Source organism: Mercenaria mercenaria, chromosome 6 (genome assembly GCF_021730395.1).
Source record: "Mercenaria mercenaria strain notata chromosome 6, MADL_Memer_1, whole genome shotgun sequence".
Classification (NCBI taxonomy): Eukaryota; Metazoa; Mollusca; class Bivalvia; order Venerida; family Veneridae; genus Mercenaria; species Mercenaria mercenaria.
Window position 1 is genome coordinate 81383847 of NC_069366.1, and position 7278 is coordinate 81391124.

A 7278-nucleotide genomic window follows, 5' to 3' on the forward strand; every position below is an offset into this window, starting at 1 on the left:
CACAACATAGTGAGGAGATGGACCTTTGGTTCCGACAGTCACATATGAAGATGACTATCATCGCTATGAGATGAAAAATCAACATTGGGCTTACCATAAAATTGGTATAAACATTAATTTGTAATTGTCTATGTAATTATAGCATGTAGCTATGTTTTTTGATATGTACGTTTGACAAAATGTTTCATAAACTGTCTGTGATGAATGTTGCGGGGATCGCGATAAATTCTATTACAATCTGTTAAATTATATATTATGGTATTGCTCCGGAGGAATTATTTTTGTAACTTACTCCTGTTGTTCTGTTTACTCATGCTTACTCATGTTCATTTCACTATTATTGAATTGCTCCATTTTGGTATTATTTAACAGTGATCCAGTCTGTTATGTAAGTTATTCTCCGGTAGCTCATAATTTTCACATGATAGGACATTTTCTTGCTTTTTATGTGTTTGTTAAATATATCATGCTGGATTTGATACTTTTGGGTATATCTATACTGATACAAGTACATTTTATATGGATCACTTTTACTGTTTCTGTGAATTAGCTGTATTTTTGTGCATGATCAATAATATTTCACCATTTACCGATAAATCGAATGAATAATGAAAATGCATATGCTCAGTTGATGATCCATTTTTTTAAAATTTCATTTCAAAACACAAGGTCACAATAAGTTATGAATATGATTTTAAATGACTTTTGTAAGAAATAATTTACTTTGTCTTCCACAATATTGCTGTTTAAGGTATTAGGCCCATAATAGAGTACCTCCTTTTTGAAGAGTATTCAATTCCTACTATAAACCTACTTTGACAGCAATTTTCAGGTGGGCGTAGGTTCAAGCCCTACTGGGACCAAGTTTTTTCCCATTGTTTTCCTTTTTTTCTAGTAAGTTTTTACTTCTTTCAAGACTTGCTATTGATTTATTGTTCAAAAATGGAAAACAAATCATTTGATATGCGATTTCTTGCTGTTAAAAGTGAATTTACCTCTAAAACAGAAGGGGTAGAGTTAGACATCTTTAAATATACTGAGTTACATGCGCTAAAAGTTCTCTATTTTGCCTTCATTCTTTAGATTACATATTGTGGAAGAAATGTAGGTAGGTTTTACTTCTGCCCCAAGGTTATTTTTGAATGAAGTGAACAAAATTCAAAACAGACCCGCAGGATTTGACCATAACTTTTCGGCGAACGCCGTCTAAGAACGAATTCGTTACCTATGCCACGTGACTTCAGTTTGCAAATCAAACTACTTGATAACGCATTATAGATAATTTATCAAAATGGAAGATTTATGCAACACTCTGCCTGATTGGACGACAGGTCAATTTCTTTCACTCTGTTGATTGTGCTACGCTGAGTGAAATGTAGACAAAGCGTTTATCCTAAACGACGCTGTTCACAGTTTTAAAGCTAACTTCGGCTCAGTATATTTAGCAAGAATATTGATATATCTCAAAATGATAAGTAAGTTTAATAAATATGATAAAAACCTGTTCAAATACCAACATATCTCAAATTAAAGAAAGAGCTGAATACGGTCTGCGTATCACATGAATAAGGGTGTGATAAGAGTCTTTTATGTAGAGAAGTGCTTTTTAAAAGATTTTCCTTGTTACAATTGTCGTCTGTATATGAAAAGGTTTCTTGCTTTTGTGACTTATTCAGATTGCATATTAAAATGAGTACTTGTTTGCTTTGATATATTTGTTATATATTATTTAACTGATTTATTATATATGAATATTTTTCCTTTAGTATGGTATGCAAATATTGAACTCAGTTGAAATCTGTTTTATTATGTATATGCTATATAATGACTGAATCTCATTACACTGAAATGAAGGTACGCTGCATACAGTTTATCAGTCTACGGTCAAACTTGGCTTATGAAACAGAAATATTGAAATAATTACAATTGTATGTTTTGCTTGACCTTCACTTTTTTATAGGTGTGACGTCATTGTCCAAAGATTCATGAATAGCGAATATGCATTTGTTAAAGCGGGATCAGTTGGCCTATTTTAGAAATAAATAAAAATAATAAATAAAAAAATCCGTTAATTGATTTTTTCTCATGTATTCTAATCAAACTTGATTTGTAGCATCTTTATTAGGCCCGCAGCCAACTTTGTTCAGCTGGGATATTTGACTTTTAGGGGCTGCTAGAGCTAAAACTAGAAATGCCTTTATACAGCGTCTCATCAACAGCTTGGTTGATCTTTGTCATACTTGGTCTGGAGCATCATTATAAAGGTCCTCTTCCAAATTTATTTATATAGGAACTTGGACCCTATTAGGGACCACTATAGCTAAAAGTAGATATGCCTTTCTTCGCATTAACCACTAAAATGTAATAGATTTGTTATCAAACTCGATGTGTAACAATATCGTAAGGTCTCCTGCTATTTTGTTACAAATGGGGATAGGGACCAATTTAGCTAAAAATATAAACACGTTTAATGACCTCTTCCCCTGAACCGCTTCATGAATCTTCATCAAACTACTGCTGTAATTATTCGTCTAAGGATAAACGAAACAAAATTGCAACCTTACGAAACCTTTGCGAAAAATTAAAAGAGAACCATTTAAATTGTTAAAGTGCGGTATTTAGTTTTGCAATTTGAAAAATGTTAGATGAAAGAAGAATTTTAGATGAAAAATTCATAAACTTCTTTCCTTATTACAATTCGCCGACCATCATTTTTAAAGATAATTCTTGTTCAATATTGGAGTTGGAATTCTGTCTGATTCCGTTTACTCGAGGCACCCTAGAAAAAATGATACTGACAGTTTTTATTTTAAGTTTTATAATTGTTTACCAATAGTTTGATGTTTCTTTCATAAAAAATAATGGAATAATAAATTCTCTGAAAACGTTTTGGATAAAGGCCACCACTTTGAAATTTGTCTCTACTTAAGCTTTAGGAAATACCATAAATTACACAAAATTTATAAAAAAGTTTTTAAAAATTTGCATATAAGTACGAAGCAAGGATAACTGTAAGAATATACCAAGCAAATGCCATTTTTTAAACATCCCTATTAGGGGCCTAATACCTTAAAACTGTCTTCAGTATAGGAAACCGGCTTTGATCAATGGAAAAATCAAATCAGCACACACGGATTTATATCATGGTTGATTACACCTAGAAGGTTTTATAGATTATGTCATTAATATAGGCTACTTGTATTTTTTGTAAACACGTGAGTTGAGATGCACAGTTTGATATTTTCGTCGTCGTTTGTTGATATTGTTCACCTTTTAGCTCACCTGAGCACGAAGTGCTCAAGGATGAGCTTTTGTGGTCAGTGATTGTCCGGCGTCCGTTGTCGTCCGTCGTCCGTCAACACCTCCCAGCCTAAACCACCAGTCCAATTTCGATGAAACTTCACAGGAATGTTCCTTGCATGATCTTCATTAAAAATTAGTAAAAGAAATGAAATCCATACAGAACTCTGGTTGCCATGGCAACCGAAGGAAATACTTTAACAATCTTCTTGTCCAAAACCACCGTAGCTAGGGCTTTGATATTTGGTATGTGGCATCATCTAATGGTCCTTTACTAAGTTTCTTCAATTATCCCCCTAGGGTCAAATATGGCACCGCCCTGGCGGGGGGTGAGGTGGGGGTGTCACATGGTCTACTTAGATTTATATAGGGAAAACCTTTGAAAATCGTGTTGTCCAAAACCACAGGGCCTAGGGCTTTGATATTTGGTATGTAACATTATCTAGTGGTCCTCTACCAAGATTGTTCAAATTGTCCCCCTAGGGTCAAATATGGCCCCGCCCCGGGGGTCACATTGTTTATATAGATTTATGTAGGAAGAAAATCTTCTTGTCAAAAACCACAGGGCCTAGGGCTTTGATATTTAGTATGTGACATCATCTAGTGGTCCTCTACTAAGATTGTTTTCAATTATGCCTCTGTTTTCAATAATGAAAAGAGGCCCTGCCCCGGGGGTCCCAAGTTTTACATAGACTTGTATAGGAAAAAACTTAAAAATTTTCTTGTCTTAAACCACAAGACTTAGGCCTTTGATATTTAGTATTTGAAATTTGAATGACAAATACAGTTTTGCACACTGATCTTAATCTGACTTTCAGTGACCATGAATATAACCTACTGACCTACTTTCTTAATATTTTAGCATCAGCTTGACATTTGAAACATGTAGCTCATATTACTCAGGTGAGCGATCCAGGGTCATCATGGGCCTCTTGTTTATTGAATAAATGAAGATAATAATTTATTATTATTACAATTATTATCTTACAGGTAATGTATCCAGTACAGGCAACCCATTGGGGGAAATATGCACCAATTAAACTTTTGATTATTTTGTTATTATCTTATGTAAACCCAAACTTTAAATTTCAACCCAAAGAGCACCAATATCGACGCCATAATTTGTTGCCAGTCAACATCTCAAAAACTAAAACAATGTGGCAATTAAAAACATCACATAATGTAATAAAATGTATAGGAAGGTCCTTTGGAAACGTAAAATGCAACGAAGCAAAAAGCACAGTAGACTCAATTTTACTGGAGTCTGTTAATGGGCGATAAGGGAATATGCAACGCCCCTCACACTACGGCTAAAGCGGAATTCTATTATAGAAAAACTGATTTGACTCTATGCTCTTAAGTCTAGATAACTGATCTGAAATGAACTTTGATCTCTAAGTGTGCATTTGACCTTTCTTTCTGACAGGGAACTTTGTCTTATGTACAACACAGCCTTTCACCGAGGCAATCATTTCGTCAGATAAATGTCTGACAATGTTTTGACTCGAACAAATTCTGAAATCGACCTTAGAGACACTATGTGGGCATTACATATTAAGATAGACACCTGTGTTCTATGTGCGACGCTTTGTCTCACTGACGCAAACATCTCATACGACTGGTACTGGATCTAAAACGATTTTTGACCCCTAACTATGACACATATCTTTCATATAGGGACCTGCGCTTGCATAACGTGTCGTTTAGACAAAACTTTATGTATCGTTTAGACAAACAAGTCTGTCTAATGAAAGAAAACTCTTCTATGCATGTCAAAACTACCACCGTAGGAGCTCTAAAATGACATTTGATTCCACTAATTTATATTTGATCTTTGAGACAGGGGTCTAGGGTTAGCGCGAAAGAATCTTGTCTCCTGAGGATAATTTATTCTTTTGTTTTTCCATGGTGGAAATTATTAATGGTTTGCATGAACAAATTAAGAAATATAAGAATCCGGTGAAAAATTGACTGAACTAATCTAGCTGTATGTACTGCACTCGATGTATTTAGTTTAGACCACACTTTTCTTCTACAATGTAAGATAGTTATTCATTTTAAAATTGTACTGCAAAGAAGGTGGCTGAATACGTTTAATAACAGATGCAGCTATGAAACCATATTAATTCAGGAAAGGTCTACATTATCCACCTGTCATCTTCTAGTGTAGCTGTATTTATACCTGTATTATCATAATAAATTTCAGGAAGTTTCAATGTAGAGGTAAAGAATGTCACTACGTTGCGATGGATACTCCTCCAATAAACTGATTGCTCTAAGAGGCCCGAGCAAGCTCTAAAATGACCTTTAACTATATTTGTTTTGTTTCGGGCCCAAAAAGATAGGGTAACCCCATTTATTCTCCCCGTCAAACTGTCAGTATGGGTCGTGGAACCATCCCATGCTGACCTTACAATACGTACAAAATGACTATACAGGATACATACAAAAGAATAATAATTGTAATGTTTTAACTTTACAATTTCAGAACCCTATTTTCTAATTTAAAAACAAGAAGAAAAAATAGACTGAAATCATTTTCGAAAAGTAAAACAAAGAAAAAACTGAAGTGGAACAACTGACGAAGAAAGAGTGTTGGACTGCACAAGTTTTCCTCATCTGTTTAATGCAAAAAAGCTATGCCAAGCTTGATAAAATATCTCTTAACTTGTGTTTTTTTAAAGCAATTGTTTGTTCTAGCTTAATACGGTGGTTAAATTTAATTTTGAAGATAGCTTTTTTTCTCTAAAAATAGATTTTTTTGTGAATGTGATCATCAAAAAGGTGGTTTAAAACAAAAATTTAGTTTGGACATATTTACTGCCACCAAAATTTGTGCACAGCAAGCTTATCTGAAAAATTAGCTTTGAATGATTTTGGGGTCACTATTACTAAAAATAGAAAAATGGCTTCCACTCAATATCTTTAGCTTTGGAACACTTATTGGCAGTATGCCTGGTGTGTAGAAAGCTTTTATCAAATAAACAATGTATTTAAGGACACTTGGATCAGGGTCAAGGTCAATGTAGCTAAGATAGAAAAATGGGGTCATGTTTGAAATAAAAATAAGATTTTTTTTGCTGTGGAGTGTCGGTTAAAATCTCACTGAGATACATTTTTTTCTTTGTTTCTTTTTTGTGAGAAAAGGATCATTTTAATGCCACTGGGTAACTAAAAATAGAAAAATATGGTCATAGTTACAATAAAAAATATATTGTCTTTCAGTTTGATCATCAGAAAGCTGATTTCGAGTTTATAACTTTAAATATAAGTACTGGCTTTGGATTGTATTGTTACTAAAAATAAAGAGAAAAATGGTTTATGCTCAATAACTTTAGGTTGGGTGCACCTATTGTCAGCAAACATTTTGTTTAGATAGCTTTTATCAAAGAAACATAAATTATGTAGGAAAATGACACATGTACTCTTCTTATACCTGTACTTCTGAATGGCATAATTGGATGTAGTCAGATATGTATAATAGAATATGACCATTTTTTAAAGAACCTGTTGGCGTGATGAAAAGTTTGAAAACCTGGTTTTCGTGGAATTTCCACGTTTCTTGTTTGTTTTGTTAGACGCCGACAAACTGATACATCATATGGCGACTTTCCACGTTTTCGTGAAGGAAGAAGACCCCAGATCCCAGATGCTCTTCCTGACATTATTACAGACCTCAAACGGAACCATCTACCTTTCGTAAGGCAGTTTAATGGCCTCCTCATATCAAACAATTATACACCCTATGCGATGTATCGAATAAAAAACGATAAAGGGCGCGAGATATGAAATCAGAGACCAAAAACACTCGGCAACACTGAAGTCGCGCAACATTCACAGTTGTTCCCACTGCACCTACATGCCCTGTTGAATGTTAAAACAATTACTTTGATATCAGCAGTCTTAAATACAAGTAAGTATAAAAGAATTGATCACCAATATTGGTTGTGGCATACCCAAATCCAATTCAATATATCA